The 17,636-nt window shown below is 38.8% G+C and overlaps 1 protein-coding gene across 23 annotated transcripts in view; it reads left to right on the top strand.

Moving 5' to 3' along the window:
- The window catches only part of LOC112542064 (uncharacterized), a 148,695-nt gene that overhangs the window by 61,196 nt on the left and 69,863 nt on the right, over nucleotides 1-17,636 (top strand). For 5 of the 23 annotated variants that reach the window (XR_015793784.1, XR_015793780.1, XR_015793782.1 and 2 more), the window contains 2 exons: nucleotides 4,741-4,853; nucleotides 6,618-11,568. The exons of 4 other annotated variants lie outside the window; for them this stretch is intronic. The gene's annotated coding sequence lies outside the window, so the exon portion shown is untranslated. Of the gene's footprint in view, nucleotides 1-4,740; nucleotides 4,854-6,617; nucleotides 11,569-14,004; nucleotides 15,750-16,494; nucleotides 16,626-17,636 lie in introns of those variants that run through there. 14 more of the 23 variants (XR_015793774.1, XR_015793772.1, XR_015793770.1 and 11 more) reach the window with 9 other exon arrangements.

Below are 17,636 nucleotides of genomic sequence, written 5' to 3'. Positions count from 1 at the left end.
ATGCATATGGCTGCCCATCTCAAACATATGACTGGGAGGATAACAGGGAATAAAAACAATATAAAAACATCATAACAAAATAATAAATAACAAATATAGGTGCTGAGATAAAACCAAACAACCCAATCAACGTGACCACAATATGGACTCAATCACATACCCTGGGCTCAGTAACAGAATCAGGTCTTTAGGCCCTTACAGAAAGCCAGTAGGGATGGGGCAAGTCTAATCTCCAGGGGAATGATGTTCTAATCATGTAACTTCAGCAAGTTTATACCTGTGGCCTGCTGAAGCCCAAACTTGATGTACCATAAGAGTGTTAAGGGGAGAGAAAGATTATGTAATGCTTTCTCCAATGTCTGATTCTGAGTAGCTGACGTTCATTCTTTATGGGGGAAAAAAAAGATTGCCAGTCCTTTTATCATTCCTTTGCTCCAAGTCCCTGTCTCCCAAGGCTACTTTGGTTTTAAGAAAGCAAAACAAAACAAAACAAAAAAACCAAAGAGAAATTTATACAGAACTGCATGTCACAGCTATTTTAGATCTTGTTTGGTCTGCAGCCTGGGTGACCATTGTCATAAGCATTTAAACATTTAAATAGTTCAAGGCTGTACATATGAATGCCAAAGGGAATGTCTTAATTTAGTTTTGTTTCCAAAATGGATGAGTGATCTAAACTGTTAGAAATGCTAGTTTAGTGAGACCAATATAGTATGACTGATTAGATTATTAGCCCCTTTAAAATACTTTTGCTGGTTTTAGTAAATTGTCTAGGGTTAGCAATGAATTCCTAACACTTTTTTCCTCCTATGATCCTTTTTATCAACAGTTACACAACAAACCTGCACTGTGATGCTCTCTCTTGGGCCCACTAGGCTCAATGACCGCCTGATTCTTTTTATGTTCAGATGACTTAAATGTCATGTTTCTCAACTTTAAGCTGTGTGGACTTCAACTCCCAGAATTCCCTAGCCAGTTTGCTAGAATTCCCTAGTCACCATTCTTTTTTCTTCATACTTGTAAAAAAAAACAAAAAAAGTAGATAAATACTGGGCTTGTTGGGAAGTATGTCCACCTGTCTCCCAGAAAAGAAAGTGGAAGCTGAGCTCATAGAAGATATCTTGGGGTGAGGGCTACATAGGATGACAGGAAACATTGCTGTTTTGACTTCTAGAAACTGGGTTGGTTGTGACTGGCTGTGCTCATGACATGGCCCTCTGATTCCCCTTGTAGCCATTAGCACTCTTTCTAAATTTGACCCAGTGACCACTTGTAGAAAACACCATTCCTTCCTGTGTGGTAAGATTCATAAATGGTGTAGAACAGGGATCCCCAAACTCTTCAGCTTATTGACCCCTTCAGAAAGTTTTGGATTGTTCATCGACCCTCAAACATTTATTATATGAAAATAATTTAATAAATAGTACTTTAACTAATAGTACTACAAATAATAATAATAATTTAAAAAATAGCATTGACCCCTTGAATAGTCTCATCAACCTTGGGGGTTGATATTGACCACTTTGGGGAACCCTGGTATAGAACATTAAAAGTCTAGGAAGCATGATTTCAGGCTATTACAAAGGCTTAGATTTAAGGAATTACCCTTCCTTTTCACCTATGTATGCACCTGTCCTTCCAGAAACCAGTATACCGCTTCAGTTAATAATATTATTTTCACGTTAGTTAGAGTAACTGAACAATTCTCCTGAGATCCATATTCAGTTATAGTTTTGTTTAATCTCATTATTAAACATAATACAATTGCATTTGTGGTATCATTAGTACTATGATTTTATTATTTAAACAAATAATTACTAAGCTTTACACTTAGGTATTTTCACATAATACCTGACAATAATAAATTAAAACTATAGGTTATTCTAAGTAAATACTTACAGGTAGTCTTCACTTAATGACTGTTTAACAATGGTTCAAAGTTATGATGGCCTTGGAAAAAGTGCTTTACAACCTGTACTTGTGCTTACGATAATTGCAAACCATCACACCCCCTGGTCATGTGATTGCAATTTGCGACCTTTTTTACAATGGTCATTAAGCGAATCATAGTAGTTGTTAAGTGAATCATGAAGTCGTTAAGCAAATCACATGGTAAGCGAATTCTGGCAAAAAATGTCCATTGGGAAGCTGGATTCCCTTAGTGACCACATGATTCACTTAATGACCATTGTAAAAATGGTGTAAAATCAGGTCCGGTCATGTGACTCGCTTAACAACCATCCCACTTAACCACTATTGTGGTCATTAACTGAGACCTATCTGTATAAAACATTACTAATACTAAGTGCAAGATCTATGATCGGAGTTAGTAATTCATAAGCAATTTGAAGAAGTTTATCATTAATTCAAGAATCTTGGTTCTTGTTAGCCAGCAAAGTATTTCTAAAATGTAGATATTTTTATTTTTCATTGTTGCCAAACATGAATCCATTTGATTTTTAGTACTGATTTTTGTGTGTGTGTATATATGTCTTTGAGTCAGTGTTGACTCCTGGTGACTGCCTGGACAAGTCCCTGCAGTTTTCTTGACAAGATTTCAGAAGTGGTTTGCCTTTGCCTCCTTCCTAGGGCTGAAAGAGAGTGATTGGCCCAAAGTCACCCAGATGGTTTTGTGTGTAAGGCGGGACTGGAACTTATGGTCTCCTGGTTTCTAGCCGGTTGCCTTAACCATTACACCAAACTGGTTCTTTATTAGTATCTCACCCCCCCCCCAAAAAAGTCAATATTCTGTAAATGTCATAGATACAGTATATGCATTGTTGATGGCTGTAGCAGCTACAGGTTCAGATACCAGAGAGAGAATGGACATTGAGATGCTGAATAAAAGCAATTAACAAGACTTTATGAAATAATTCTGGATACTTACACAGGAAAATTCACTTCCTCACCAATGGGTAGGGAGAGCAGCAGGAGAGGCCCATCATGGCAAACCACCCCCCAAGGGGCTATAAAAAAAAGTTTTATAGCCTTTTAACCTCCTCCTACCCCCTATCCCCACCCACCCCCACTTCAGAGTTGTTTAGTTTGCTTTTCAGAAAATAAGTCAGGAAATTATTATTATTATTATTTATTTGACTTGTCCCTGCCCATTTCCCCACAACGGGGGACTCTGGGTGGCTTACAACAAACTAAAATCGACAATACATAATTAAAAGATTATAAAACCAAAGTACAAAGAGAAAGATAAAAAAGCTAAAAAATCCAAGAGGCCGATAGAGGCCACACCAGGCTGCTAAGGGGCCAGCCAACCCCATTTTTGATATCCTCCCTCCCCACTCCAGGCCAGATGGCAGAGCCAGGTCTTCAAATCCCTTCGAAAGGCCTGGAGTGAGGGGGCCTGTCTCACCCCTGGGGGCAAGATGTTCCAAAGGGCGGGGACTACAGCAGAGAAGGCCTGCCTTCTGGACCCCGCTAATCGAAGTTCTTTTGCTGCGGGGATCCGGAGCATGCCCTCTCTGTGAGATCGGGTGGAACGGGTTGAAATCACGGGGGTGAGACGGTCCTTCAGGTAACCTGGTCCCATGCCATGTAGGGCTTTAAAGGTGATAACCAACACCTTGAATTGGACCCAGAAGCAAACTGGTACCCAATGCAGCTCACAGAGCAAAGGTGTTATATGGGTCCTTCTTCGGGCCCCAAAAATTGCTTGTGCAGCCGCACTCTGGACCAGCTGAAGCTTCCGGATACTCTTCAAGGGTAGCCCCATGTAGAGCGCATTGCAGTAGTCTATCTGGGAGATAACAAGGGCATGAGTGACTGTTCGCAGGGCATCCCAGGAAAGGGCGTAACTGGTGCACAACCCGAAGCTGTGCAAAAGCCCTCCTCGCCACAGCTGCCACCTGCTCTTCGAGCAGGAGCTGTGAATCCAGGAGGACCCCCAAATTACGCACTGGGTCTGTCTGGGGCAGTGCTACCCCATCCAAGACCAACGATGACAATGTCCCGGATACAGAGGAGCCATTAATCCACAGCCACTCCTTCTTGCCAGGGTTCAGCTGGAGCCTGTTGTTCCCCATCCAGACCCTCACACCCTCCAGGCACCGCGGGAGGGCGGTCATGGCGTCACTTACCTCACCAGGGATGGAGATATATAGTTGAGTATCATCAGCATACTGATGATACCTCATCCCATGATTGCACAGTTTAGGCAACATCAAGGGAAGATTACATATTAGTGAGGTATAGGTACATTGTTAAGCATCTAGCAGAGATCAGGCACCTAGTTAAGGCAAAAGTAAGAATAATTAGTTAATTGGGGTAAGCAAATAGGAAGAGACTAGCTTGTTTAAGCAAGTCTTTGGGTGCTAATTAAAGGTGCTGTTCAGGCACAGAACATGCTTAACCAATACATCTGTCTGAAAATTGTTATGAGCTACCCAGAGTCGTTGGGAGTCAGGTGGCATACAAGTTTAATATATCCTTATTGTTATTCTTATTTAAAGGAAGGAGGTACCTTAGCTTTTTGTTGTGTCTTCTAAAATAAGAAAGTCACCTTGCAAAAATTTTTTTTCCTGATAATTTCCCCACCCGGTGTGGCAACTGTCACTTTTCCCCACAATACCTGGTGATATTGCTAGGTACTAAGCTTTGAGGAAGGGGCGGAATGATGACCACATCTTTGATTCTGATGAAGAAAAACAAATAATAATATAAAACAAAACTGTGGCACCCATTGCTAAGGCTGAGCTAACTGTTGCCTAATTTATCTTTCTTTTCAAGACATTTGCTGAAATTGTTCCTCACTCCCAAATTTCTCTGTCAAGAAAGAATTTAAAGAAGCCATTTACACACAGTTCTAAATCACGCTATCCTTTAGGTGCCACAAGGCTTTGGTAAGAGCTTTTCCTTCTTTTGAAACATAACTTTTGCAACAAAATTTTGCTACATCATTAAGCCTGCTTTTAGTATTCTAGATGGTGCCACGGCTAACTTAATTTTAGTACCATGTTAAGAACCAGTAATTCACAGAAAGTTCTAATGACAACTTTGTATGTTTTATCTGCTAGCTTATTTTGTGGGGTATACCCATTAACTTTCACCACTATTTCTATTTTTTTTCCCTTTACAAATGATCTTATTACATATCCTGATTTATTGAATCCCCTCTCTTTCTTCTTTTTAAAAAGAACTTTATAACCTTTAAAAACACTAACAAAAGAAAGAGGCACAATTTTCTTTTTACATGACTTTCTGAGCAATGATGACTTTTGTGAGGAAATGTGAGAAATGAAAGCGACAACAACAACAACCAGGAAAATGATATTGTAGTCCTTATTTGTTCCATTCTTTTTTTAAAAAAAATACATTTAATGGTCCCATATTGTATTCTGTCACTCAGCATAGTAAAAATCTGTATTAGGTGGGGGCTTTGGCACTGTGAAAATAATTGCTTCAGGCCTGGGAGATTGAGGACAAAACCCTCCCTTTGGCTGTCAGCTGTCAGGCAATTGATCTTCTCATTTTATTTTAATCTCACCAGCCACTTTCTTTCCCCACTAAATAGACCCCCCCCCCACCTCAGCTCAGAAGCTAAATGTCCCCACTGCCAGGAGTACTTAGTGTAAATGTAATATTACATGAATCAAAGACCCTTTAGGCTATAATATAGGCTGGTAATTTATTACTGAAGAACAGTGTTTTTTTTTTTTAATTCTTTTCGTTGAGGCAAATCACTGTGAATTAACTAGCAAGAGGGCAGCAGGTGCTCTCATTAAATTTACAGTCCCTGGCAGCAGATATCAAAGTTAAGGAGGGGAAAAATGTGTGGTGTAGTTCTACTGACATATGTAATTTTAACCATGTACCAATCCTATACTAAGGCATGAGTGGTTCTATTAGCGTTTGGGTACCTTATTCTTGGGTCATAAGGTTATAAACTTGAGGAAAGAATGGGAAATGGTAGGCAGACTGGAAAGGAAAATAATTCAAGACATGGAGAGGAGCTAGCAAAAGGATTGAGCAATGAAAATACAAGAATTCAGGGATACAGGAAAACAGCCACATGATCTAGCCATAAGCTGTTGCTCTGCCTACAAAGAAGACGGTTCTTTGAAATCCAGATTGGTATTAGAATTATTCATTTTTTTCCCCATTTCTCATATTAGTTTACATAAAAGAAAGTTGTATAAACTTTCCTCACTGAAAGCTGTTAACTTAAAGTGTAAACTTTTCCTCACTGAATTGAATTCATGGCTACTGAATGGGGTTTCCCCTTGCCTCCAAAGCCTGGTGCTCCCAATCCCTTCTGCTTCTGGAGTTTGCAAAATTTGGGGGGATATGATGAGTGTGTTTGGATGGATTGATAGGTATAGATCAGGGTGTGTAACTATCTCACCTGCTTTTGTATCATCTGCAAATCTGATAAATATTTTCTCTACTGTGTTAATAATAATTAATTAATAATAATTTTAATAATTAATATTAACAACATTAATAATAATTTTGAAGCATATAAAGCCAAGGACTGGATTTGGTATCTACCTCCAGTTTAATGAGGAAACATTAATAAGCAATCTGAATACGATTTTCAAGCCAGCTATGTATCTTAATTGTTATGTTATCTGACCCAACTTAACTTGCCTGCTAATCAATGTCAGATTCAGCCTGCACGGCCCGGTATGGCGAAGGCACCGCTCAGCATCACCCAAGTCAATTTCGCCGCCCAGGCGCGAGCAGAGAAAAAGGGGAAGTGAACCGCAAGTGGACGCTTTGCTGATTGGCGGCGCTTAACTCAAAACCGCAAGCGGATACTTTGTATCTGCGCAGCTTCCCTCGGGCGCTGCAAACAAAGGGAAGCGCAGCAGCTCAGAAGCAATCAAGGAACGATGGAGAACTCCCAGCGTTGCGCGCAAGCAGGCAAACCCAACAAAGGCAACAACAGCACAACCCATAGACTGCAATCAGAAAGACAAAGACTGAATCTGCCATTTGGGCGAGGGGGGATTACTGCGGGTAATCTGTAACTAAGCAACGGGTAAAAGTGTGGGAATGGGGAAGCTATAAAATACCATGTAAGCTATGCCAAGCCAACCCTGGCTTTGTCTGTACTTACTTATGTTACGCTTGAGTAAACTTCTTTGCTGAACACATGTGTCACGAGAGTTTCTCTGGGATGAGCGGGGTAAACCTTACAATCAAAATGACTTGTTTTGTCAAATGCTTGGCTGAAATCAAGATATATTATGTCTATAGCATTCCCACAATCTATTAAAGAAGTGATATTAAAAAAATGATTAATTAAAATCTAATTTAAAAAATGGGGTACTCTGGCATGGGGGTACACTAAAATCTAATTTTAAAAAAATGAGGTACTCTGGCATGGGGGTATACAAAACTTTGTCTGCATGTACTGTTCCTGGCATAAAATAGCTAATTGCAGGTGGTTCATGCGTGTTCAGCTGGATACGGAACAAAATTGGGCTCTTTCATTCTGGATACAGGCAAAACAATTGTTCTGTGAAGAAGGGTCTTGTAGGAGAGGTAAAAGTATGAAAAAAGCAAGGATATCAAGCAAAGATGGCTGAAGGGAAGGAGGGGAAAGTGTTGGGAAAATTGGAGTGGCAGACTACGCTGCGCTGTGACAGCCTTAGCAATGGAGGCTGGGGGAAGGAGAGGAGTAAGGAAGGAAAAATATTGGGAAGACAAGGGGTAGGCAGGCTAGTGGAATATGCCAGGCTGAAAGCTGGTGAAGGGTGAAGGGGACTTGTACTAGCCTTTGCCCAGCTTGCCCTCTAAAATCACTCTGGGGTCCATGCAGTTTTTATTTCACCTGAAATCTAAATAACAAAAACATTCCAGATTTTCTTTCTGGAAAATGATGGCCTATCCAGAATGGGTCAGCAGAACTTCTGGAATGAGATGTGTTTGTTTTGGGTTTGAAACAAAATACATGTTTCTGTTTTCTACACACTCCTAGTCTGAGTTTACTTGTTTTTGACAAATCTGTGTTAATTTCTGTTAATTGTTTTCAAGGTGCATATAGTTCAATCACTAAATAAATGAATAAATGGAATAGTGGAATAAATACAATCAAGGAAGGGATGGGGTCTATCTTGGAGGCCCTGGCTGGATCCTCAAGCTTGTAAAAAACACACCTGGTTATGATTTACTGCATGTCAGTACACAATCACAAAGGGAGCTTAACACTTGTCTAGAGTGGCATGAGGGTGGAGCCAGAATGCCAGGCAAAAGCTAGCACAACAGAGAACCTCGGTGCAAATTCACTAGTATGACCATTAAATGATAGCAACAAGATGCAGAAAACACTTTTGGAGGCCAGATTGTAGCTCTTGACTGATGCAATCTACCAGCCCTGCAATGGCCACCTGAGCCAACAGCATATTTTCCCCCAAGAATAACTTATGTGTGCAAGTCCCAGGTACCAGACCTTCAGTTGTAGCCACTAGTCCTTTAACTGATTGCTAACATTGAGATGGGGAGCCCCTCTGAGTGGCTTGCCTTGGGGCCCAGGGAGCTCTACTTACAGGAAGATGACCACACATTCCAAACAACCCCCTCTACAAAAACAGAATCAAAGCAAAGCAAAAAAAACCCCAAGCAACAAACAAACAAACAAACAAAAAACAGGAAGAGGGAACAAAATACAAGCACATGCATAAATCCTATGTAATGCCCAACTTCCCTACATTATCACCCTTAGGTTGCCAGCTGCACTTGAAATCAGTCCTGGAGATTTTCTTTTACTTAATAAATATATGCATATAATACATTTGTATGACTGTATATGCACGCCCACATACCTATGTTTATACATATATATACCTGTCATAAGTTACACTTCTCCATAACAACAACAAAAAAACCTCCAAGCAACAAACAAACAAACAAACAAAAAACAGGAAGAGGGAACAAAAATAATTTTATATTAATTGGATTAATAACTACAAACTAAAAATAATTACCCATCAAATTCCCCATTTACAAAATTAATTAATGCCCATCTGCATGTGTCAATCATTTTCTTTCTCACACAGAAACTTACAAATACTGTACACACAACTCCATTCCCCTCTCTCATTCCAGTAAACACAGTAGAGGAGCAGAAGGATCACAAATGTATGTGTTTAGGGGAAGGGATATATGCAGAAATGTTCCTGTCCATTTTCCACAATAAATAGCCTGCATTGGTTAGTTTAAAGGCAAAAATAAATGATCTTTTTGTGCCTTCCTCCATTTTTTGAAGAACAAAGTTACTGTGTTAGCAAGGCAAGCCAGACATTTCTTGGAAGGACCATAGTTTGGCAGAGTTCGGCTTCCAATAGTTTTATAAGGAAAGTGCCCCATCATGAATACTTTCAAAGATTTTGCAATTTGCTTTTGGAAAGCATCAACTGCTTCTTCTTCTTAGTTGGATGGGTCACCAAAAGCAACTCTGTTTGTATTTGTTTCTCCATTTAACTTTACTCATATGCTTACACTGTACTGTCAAGTCCATTTATTTGGATTTCTGAAGAGATGGGGACATATGTTATCTGGCCCTACCTACTTTTTTGGCCTGTCCCACCCAAATTTGAAGGGGTACTTCTGGCACACTACTGAGAAACCAAGTACGGCCCTGTACTTGTAACTGACTATACCCCTTTGCTGTTTAGGATAAATATATAAGAAAAGCTTTGTCATATTAGATTAAAGGAGTGTTTCTCAACCTTGGCAACTTTAAGATGTGTGGACTTCGACTCCTAGAATTCCCTAGCCAGTCCACACGTTTTAAAGTGGCCAAGGTTGAGAAACACTGGATTAGAGGTTCTTTTAATTCAATATCCTGCTTTTGCCAGAAACAGATTTGAATGAAAGCTGTGAACATATTAAAAGAATCACCCCAATTGCCCTCATGTGTTCTGGGTTTCCATTAGTTCAGTACAGCTACAAAATCACATTGATATCTTTATAATTGTTTTCAGGAGAAAAATTGTGTTTTCCTACTTTTCCTATTGTCTTCTGTGCCAATGCAATGGCTACTGGGAACAAATTTTGTCAAAAAATATTAATATGTTAACCTTCTATTACTTGAAAATCTCTTTTCTGTTACAGAAAACATATATGCAGGTACGTGTCCCAGATATACTGTATCTTACTACAAAGACAAATGCAATTATCTGTTCACAGACTGAGGGAATACATTTTCTGTCTTGTATTTCTCCTCTACAGTTTCTCTACATTTACAAAGCAGTCAGATGCTGAAGCCATGAGTAAGCCACACTGCTTTTAACAAAACAATTTGTCTATTCCTTGAGAACATTAGTGTTCAATCCCCACAGACAATCTTTAGATAATAAGAGTCAAATGAGTCCTGTGTGAGTGCCTCTAAACAAATTATGTTATATTCCCCAAACTCTTATCTGGCATTGTCCTTTTCTTATAGCTCCTTCAGTGGGCATTTTTCTGACTCTTCAGTGTATTACACTGGCTTTCTTCCCTTGCCTCATTCCTTATTCCCGTTGCCCATCTATCATTTCCTTGTGAAGGCTATTAGGATAAAAAGCCATCCCCTTTACAGGGATTAAACTTCCTGCCAGCAATGGCTCCATACCACACGTAGCCCAGTCTTCATTGTTATGAATCATAGCCAAAACAATATCTTCCTTGATGGGAAACTATGACATTGTTTGATGTGTTGTGTGGGTGAGGATTTAGTTAAGAGAAAAAGAGTAAAGACTACCAGTCTTTAGTCCTAAGAAAAATGTGCTAAAAATTGTGCATTTTTTTGCAAACATGGACATGGTTTTCTTCAGTGATTTCAACAGCTTGTCTGGAAAATTATTTCTTCCAGTTGAACCAATAAACAATTAATTTAATGTTTTAAAAATCATAAACTTTTCCAGAAACACTAGTTGGGCCAAGATAAGAAAAAAATGCAATGAATCCAGCTGCACAAAAATTCAATATCTCTACTTTCAAAGTTTAATCTAAGTGATCTGCTTGCAAAATAATGGACCTTTCTATGGAAAAGAAATAGAAAGTTATATATTTCAAATGAATGCATGGTGTTTTTAAAAGGTTTGTATAATTAATACATGTGTGCAAAAGATAGCCACACTATTATATGTGGACTAATATACTGTAGGTGCTTTAATCTATCTTTTTCAGTAATAACTGCAGGGGGATAGCAGTTTTGTGACCAAAGCCCCACCCCTTTATACATGTGTGCATTGTTGATGAATGTACAATAGAACAAGGTTTGAATTACAATGTTGCAATCACCATCTTGCCTGATCTTTTTTTGCATTTATAATTATCATCATCATCATCATCATCATCATCATCATCATCATCATCAGTTAGTATCAAACTATACTGATAAATACAATAGGCTCACAATACAACAGACATGATAAAGAAAGTAAAAAGGACTGAGGAAGGGAAAGGAAAGCGAGTATGCAGGTGTAGAAATGTGCCAAAATCAAGACTTGAGGCAGTGTATCTGGAAGCCATTTCCAAAGGCTGATGGCCACCAAAAATCTGATGATGGTAGCATTATCCTACATTGTAAATCAGGGTTCCTCAACCTTGGCAACTTTAAGACAGGTGGACTCCAACTCCCAGAATTCCCCAGCCAGCAAGGCTGGCTGGGGAATTCTGGGAGTTGAAGTCCACCCATCTTAAAGGTGCCAGGGTTGAGGAATCCTCTTGTAAATAGTAGTTTCAATGAGAATGGCACTGTCAGGGAGACAGCCTTGCTCAGCTAATCAAGAGTCAAATGAAATATTACTGTTATTATCATTCTATTACCATATGTATATTAACTTTAGGAATGGGATGAGACTAACCTCTAAGTCCTTCAGTATGTCTTTTTCAACTGGAATCCTAAAATTCCCACAAAGCTAAGCCAACACCAGTTAGGCCCACTTCAATGTGTATTTTATGTAGTACACCAGGATATTAAAGGTATGTATTCACATTGATTTGTTGTATCCAATTTCCTATAATTGTATCCAACCTTCCATCTCAGTGCACTATAAATTATCTGAGTTCTAACTCTTGGGACATTTGAACTAAAGGGAGGGTGGGTTCTTTGTGGAAATATATAATGTATGTATATCTTTTCCATTCTCTGTAAAGGTCTCCTGTGTTTCTTCCTTGCACATCAGATTGTGTGGATATGTTAAACTGATGGTGCAGAATAAATGGCAATCTGTTGTCCTTATGACAATATTTCTGTTTGATAGTTTCTGTGGTAGGTCTCTATGCTTTGTCTTTAAAGAGAGGGGCAGTTCGCTCTGAGTATATATGCAGAAATTGCTCCAACTGTTACTTTATATCCTTACTTTGAGATAACATATCTCCACAGTGACTAAGTTTCTGTTGCTACAAAAATAATTTTTTAAAAAATCCAAGCTAGGCAGAAAATAATATTTTCTACTCTGGTTTAAAGACTTTCCATTCTGTCATGAGATAAAACATGTAATTAAGGTTTCATTTAAAGCAGTTCTGCTGTCACCAAATATATTTTAGAATGATATACTTTCATCTCTGATTTCTTATATCATGTCTAGGGAAAAAAGAATACTATACATCTTATTTATTTACTTATTTATGTAGAGTCCATTGGCTAATAAATTTAAATTAATAATGTATACAGCTGCCTGTCTTACGTAGTGATCCTAGGTGGCTCACAACAACCAATAAAAAATAAATAAATAAAAATAAAACAACCAAAACAATTAAAAAGGTTGGATATGACTTTGTCAAGACTGCAAATGCTAGGTGGCCTTATATTATTTCTCATCAAAATTCAATAACCTGAAGGTGCACAGTACTATACACCTAAGTTAAAAGTTCACTTTGTTAAAGAGCTACTTAGCATTTTATTTGATTGAATTATAATAGGTTCTTGCTTCTGTATTGAGAAGCCATGGTGAAACTTCATCATGTAGCTTGGCAGTCAAGACACCCTAACTGACTTCTTCAATAATATTAATCACTGAAATAAATGGGTCCAATTCAGTTATGATTTAACAATCTGGAATATCATTGAGCTATGACATTTTTTTTCTTCTCCCCACCTCACTCCACTTCACCCCATCCTTTTCTGCCTTTTCTGTTTTGACAGCAATTTCAGTTAGCATCAATAATAATTTTTATAAATTGGACCTTAGGAAAAATTAGGGTAAAGAAAACTGGGAAAGAGAAGTAGGAATTCCTCTGTAAGAATGTAACAGTGCCAAGATAATCTGATCCCCAAATTTCCATTGTGTTTCTTTATTGAGTCTGCAGTTTTGAAGGGTATATGAATATTGCAGGGTACATGAATATAATGGGACTTACTTTTGAACAGTGGGTTGCATGCTACATATTATTTAATGTCTTCTGAGTCACTTTTTTGACATGAGGTGAGTCATGATCAAAAGATTCTTTTCTTATGGTGCCTCAAATATGGAGCGCTCTCCCACTGGGGTCAAGCTGTTTGATGGCTTTTCAGCACAACAGCAACAACGTGCACAATTATTCCACCATCTGCCATATATGTATTAATGTTGCTCTATAGTGTTTTCAGTTTTTTTAAAAAAATTATTTGCTCTATTTGTTTTGAGATTTTGTATTGCTCTGAGAGACCTCTTACTGAAGAGAAGCACAGAAACTGACTAATTAAAAATGGTTTGATGATCAGCTGTGATATCTGAAATTACCACATTTAATATATTCATCTGCTGTGGCTTGTTTTCACTTAGTGAATATTTGTCTCTTGAAAGAGAATACAATATCTGCAGCATCAGCATGTGCTGCATTGTAAGGATGGAAAAACCCTTGACACAAATACACGAAGCTTTTCACATTCAGGTACAAAGGACAGCCTTGTCCCATCTGCTCTGATTCTGCCTTCCATTTTCTCCTTTGCTTAACTCCTTTTCTTGCTTCTCATCATGATGGTCTCCTGTTAATGTGACATTGGTGGAATGGAGCTGACGTGATAAGAGATACTGCTTTTTAAATACCCAGGTAGGACTCTTGTTTTATTCCCTACAGTGAATTCGATCTTCCTGAGTTGCATTTCATCCTTGCCTGTCTCACCATTGCCAGTTGCTCACAGCCCAGTTGCTCAGCTGCCCCAAAGAAGAAAGCAGGCATGGGAAAATTATGTTTTCCTCCTTCCTCTTGAAGAGGTGAGATGAATCAGAAGTAACAGCAAGAAAGAAGAGCAGAGGGCTCTGAAAGTGAGCACTAGGCCTCCTGTTGAGCTGTGGACTTTAACAGGCACCCACAGTGCTGCCCCTGGGGTTAGCTCTGTCCCTTACACCAAGTAAATGTGAACTCTGTCAGCCTTACTCATTTGGTAGCCTCATTGTTTAATCAACTAAGTTACTTCTTGTCACCCAGTTTCTTACCATGAGTATTTCATTTCTATTCTAAACCTGTTGAAAATGATGAAAGTAGCCTTACGTTTACTCTACTTTACTTTCGGTTAAATTGTCCTGCCCTCAAAAGTAGAGGTTTGTGGTCAATGACCTCTAGTTCTCTGACACCCCTCCCATCCCACTATTGCATTCATCTTACCAGCACATTTCGATTAAATCCTTTGTCTCTTTTCCCAACCCTTGTTGCAAAGAGCTTTTCTGTGTCAGAACTAGACTTCAATGAATTGTCTCCCCACACACCATCTTGGCATGTGTTTGGAAGTCTAGCTTAAAAGGATTTTAACTTTTCAGCCTTGCTGTTTTGTTTCCTTTGGAGACATTTGTAAAGATGTTGTCAGCAGATTTGTAGGAAACAAAGCAGCTTGAAGGAGTGAGGGAATAGTTCTGAGCACTGCCAAGAGCTAGAATAGCAGCTTGGAGCCTATGCAAAATAATTCAGCAGGCGTTTGAATTCAATACAACATAAAAATTAACATTACAAATCCCTTTTTATTCTTTCTGCTGCTTTTAGTCCAATCATTAGGCAGACTCATTCAGCCTGCAAGAGCAGAATTGACAACTGATCCCAAGAGTCAGTAAAAGAGGTCTTGAGAAATCAGCCCTCTGCTAGAAGCACTGGAAATTGCAAATTTAGATATTCTGAACAGAAGGTTAGAGGGGGCTTCTGTGTTAAATTCCTCTTCCTCTCAAGCTACTTACTCTCAAGAAACATGCATACTTAAAAGAGAATATACAGCACACACACACACACAGACACAGATATGGTTACCAAACTCTTTGTTTTTGCAAAATGGTAAAGATATACCAATTCTAAAGTAGATATACAGTATAAGTCATGCATTTAAATTCTGTGGCTTTTTAATCTGCTGCAGGACAAAGTTTACATAATTAAAATTCCTTATTTCACCAGTTTTTGCTTGGATGAGTAAGTGGAATGGTATCTGTTTGGGTTGTCCTGGATGGAATTGTGGGGGATGGGGGGGACGTTGCATATTTGAATCCTGAAGGTTTTTCTGAGAGAGAATAGCATGTCTCAATTTAGATAAGTAGACTAGTTAGATATTTAAAGCTGTAATAGGTGTTTAAAGTAAATTCATATGTGTATAATATAACTAAGAGGTTGTTGTAATGTTGGACTGTTTGAGAACTCTTACTATTCTCTGCCCCTACTTATTCACAGGTATGTCTTGACTGAAGAAATTCTGGTCACTTGGTATCTGAATAAACTTCATTGACTACCAGGAGGCAGTATGTGACCGGTTTCATCCTACTGGGACTCTCTAGACATACATCACCAAAGTTCATGCATACATCAACTTCTACCAGGAATTAAACTCATGGATCTTTATGCTCCAGGTGATTATGTACAGTGCATTGCTTTAGGAGATATCCAAGGCCCAATGCTCTGTGATGTTACAGAAAGGGATGTATATAATCTATCAGAATGGTATATACACTTCACCTTCCATGACACCGTATATAGTCATCTAAAGTGCAAAGGTCCATGAGTTTAATTTCTAATAGAGAATTTGAACCCATAGAATAACATCTGGTATGTATGTCTGTAGAGTCCCAAATAGGATGAAACCAGTCAAGTATTGCCTCGTGGTCGTCAGTGTAACCAAGAACAACACACAGGGTATACACTGTGTAAGAATAGAGAAATGTCCTTCCTTCAAGCGGGTGTGTGGAAGTCATGTAAAACCTTGTACATGGGGACATGACATAATGTAGTGTCTGTATTTCTCTCTCTCTGTGACAGCTTAAGGGAAAGTGGACTCTATATACCATTCTGATACATATCCGAACAAATATCATGGTAGCTCTGCTGATGGACATGAAGTATTTGGAGGCTGAACACAGTTATCTTTACTAATTTGCCTGGAGATTTTTTACACTTAATCCTATCTTCTCTTATTTCCCAAGCTTGGTATAACTTAATGTTCTCCCATTGTTGCATGTAATATGCAATTTGTTTTCCTCCAACCTCAGATGCTTCTGGTTGTGTTTTTGGAATAGACTGTGGTATTCATATCCACAGTCCCAAACAACTCTCCCATAGCTAATCACTCTTTTTCTCTGCTCTGCTCTTGCATTTCAGCAGGTGGGGACTTTGAAGAAGAGAGCCTGGGTAATAGAGATCCCAGAGTGTATCAATATATAATAGCCCCAGGGAATTTCTTGCCCTAGGAAATACTGTACAGTATTTTCCTGATCCTTCTTCATTTAGAGGTATGTAGCTGGACTCAGTAGACCACATGGGAGGTAGTCAGAAGTCACTAGTCACATATGAGTTGTAGGAATGCATAATCCCTTCTTATCAGCAACTGTACATCATCCTGGGAACTGGAGTCAAAGATCATTTCCTTTCAGAGCCACAGAACAGCTTGCAGCTATTCCCCTTAGTGATGCTAACCTCATAACTGGAAAAAACAAACACATGACAAATATGTCATGGCAAAGGAATGCAGGCAGGGGCCATATCCCTAGAGGGATTAGTTCTATGGCCAGCATTTTATATCTCTCTGTGCTGCTGTTTTTGGAGAAAGGAATGTTTGCAATATCTATTTCTGCCACATGAAATGATAAGGCCTGCCTGCCTGCCTGCCTGCCTGCCTGCCTTCCTTCCTTCCTTCCTTCCTTCCTTCCTTCCTTCCTTCCTTCCTTCCTTCCTTCCTTCCTTCCTTCCTTCCTTCCTTCCTCAATTGCAATTTAGTTCTTGTTCAGAACATATTGCAGGACTAAGTAGGAACCTTTCCAGGACTGCATACAAAGAACTGCTAGATTTCAATATTTCCCATTTCCCAACAACAATCAATTCATAAACAATTTTGCACAATCAATTCATAAACAATCATTCAAGCCCTGTTTCTGGTTACCAATTTGCAGCAGAATTTCAGATGTGAAAGAGACACTGTATGTTTCAATTTTAAATGCTATTTTTCTTGGTTTTCAGTATAACAAACTATTAGGGATGATTGGGGAATTGCACTTCTTCAACCAAATGCAGACTTGGCAGTAAATTTCCTCTCTTTTTAAAAGAAAAAAGAAATGTGTGTGCTTGGCTGTGGATATGTTTATTCCTCTTTGATTCTGTATCCCATATGCTAAAATCATCACAGGGTTTATTAGTCAGTGGAGGTCAATTGAGAAATTGCTGTATTTGCTTTCATAATAGCACTGCATGCTATATACCCTGCTTGAGCTGAAAATCACACAATGATTTTTATTTGCCTCCAATCA

This window comes from Python bivittatus, unplaced genomic scaffold (assembly GCF_059951505.1).
Source record: "Python bivittatus isolate LINGU-HERP-01145 unplaced genomic scaffold, Pbiv_v1 ctg000850_np1212, whole genome shotgun sequence".
Classification (NCBI taxonomy): domain Eukaryota; kingdom Metazoa; phylum Chordata; class Lepidosauria; order Squamata; family Pythonidae; genus Python; species Python bivittatus.
This window is presented reverse-complemented; position numbering and strand designations above follow the sequence as displayed.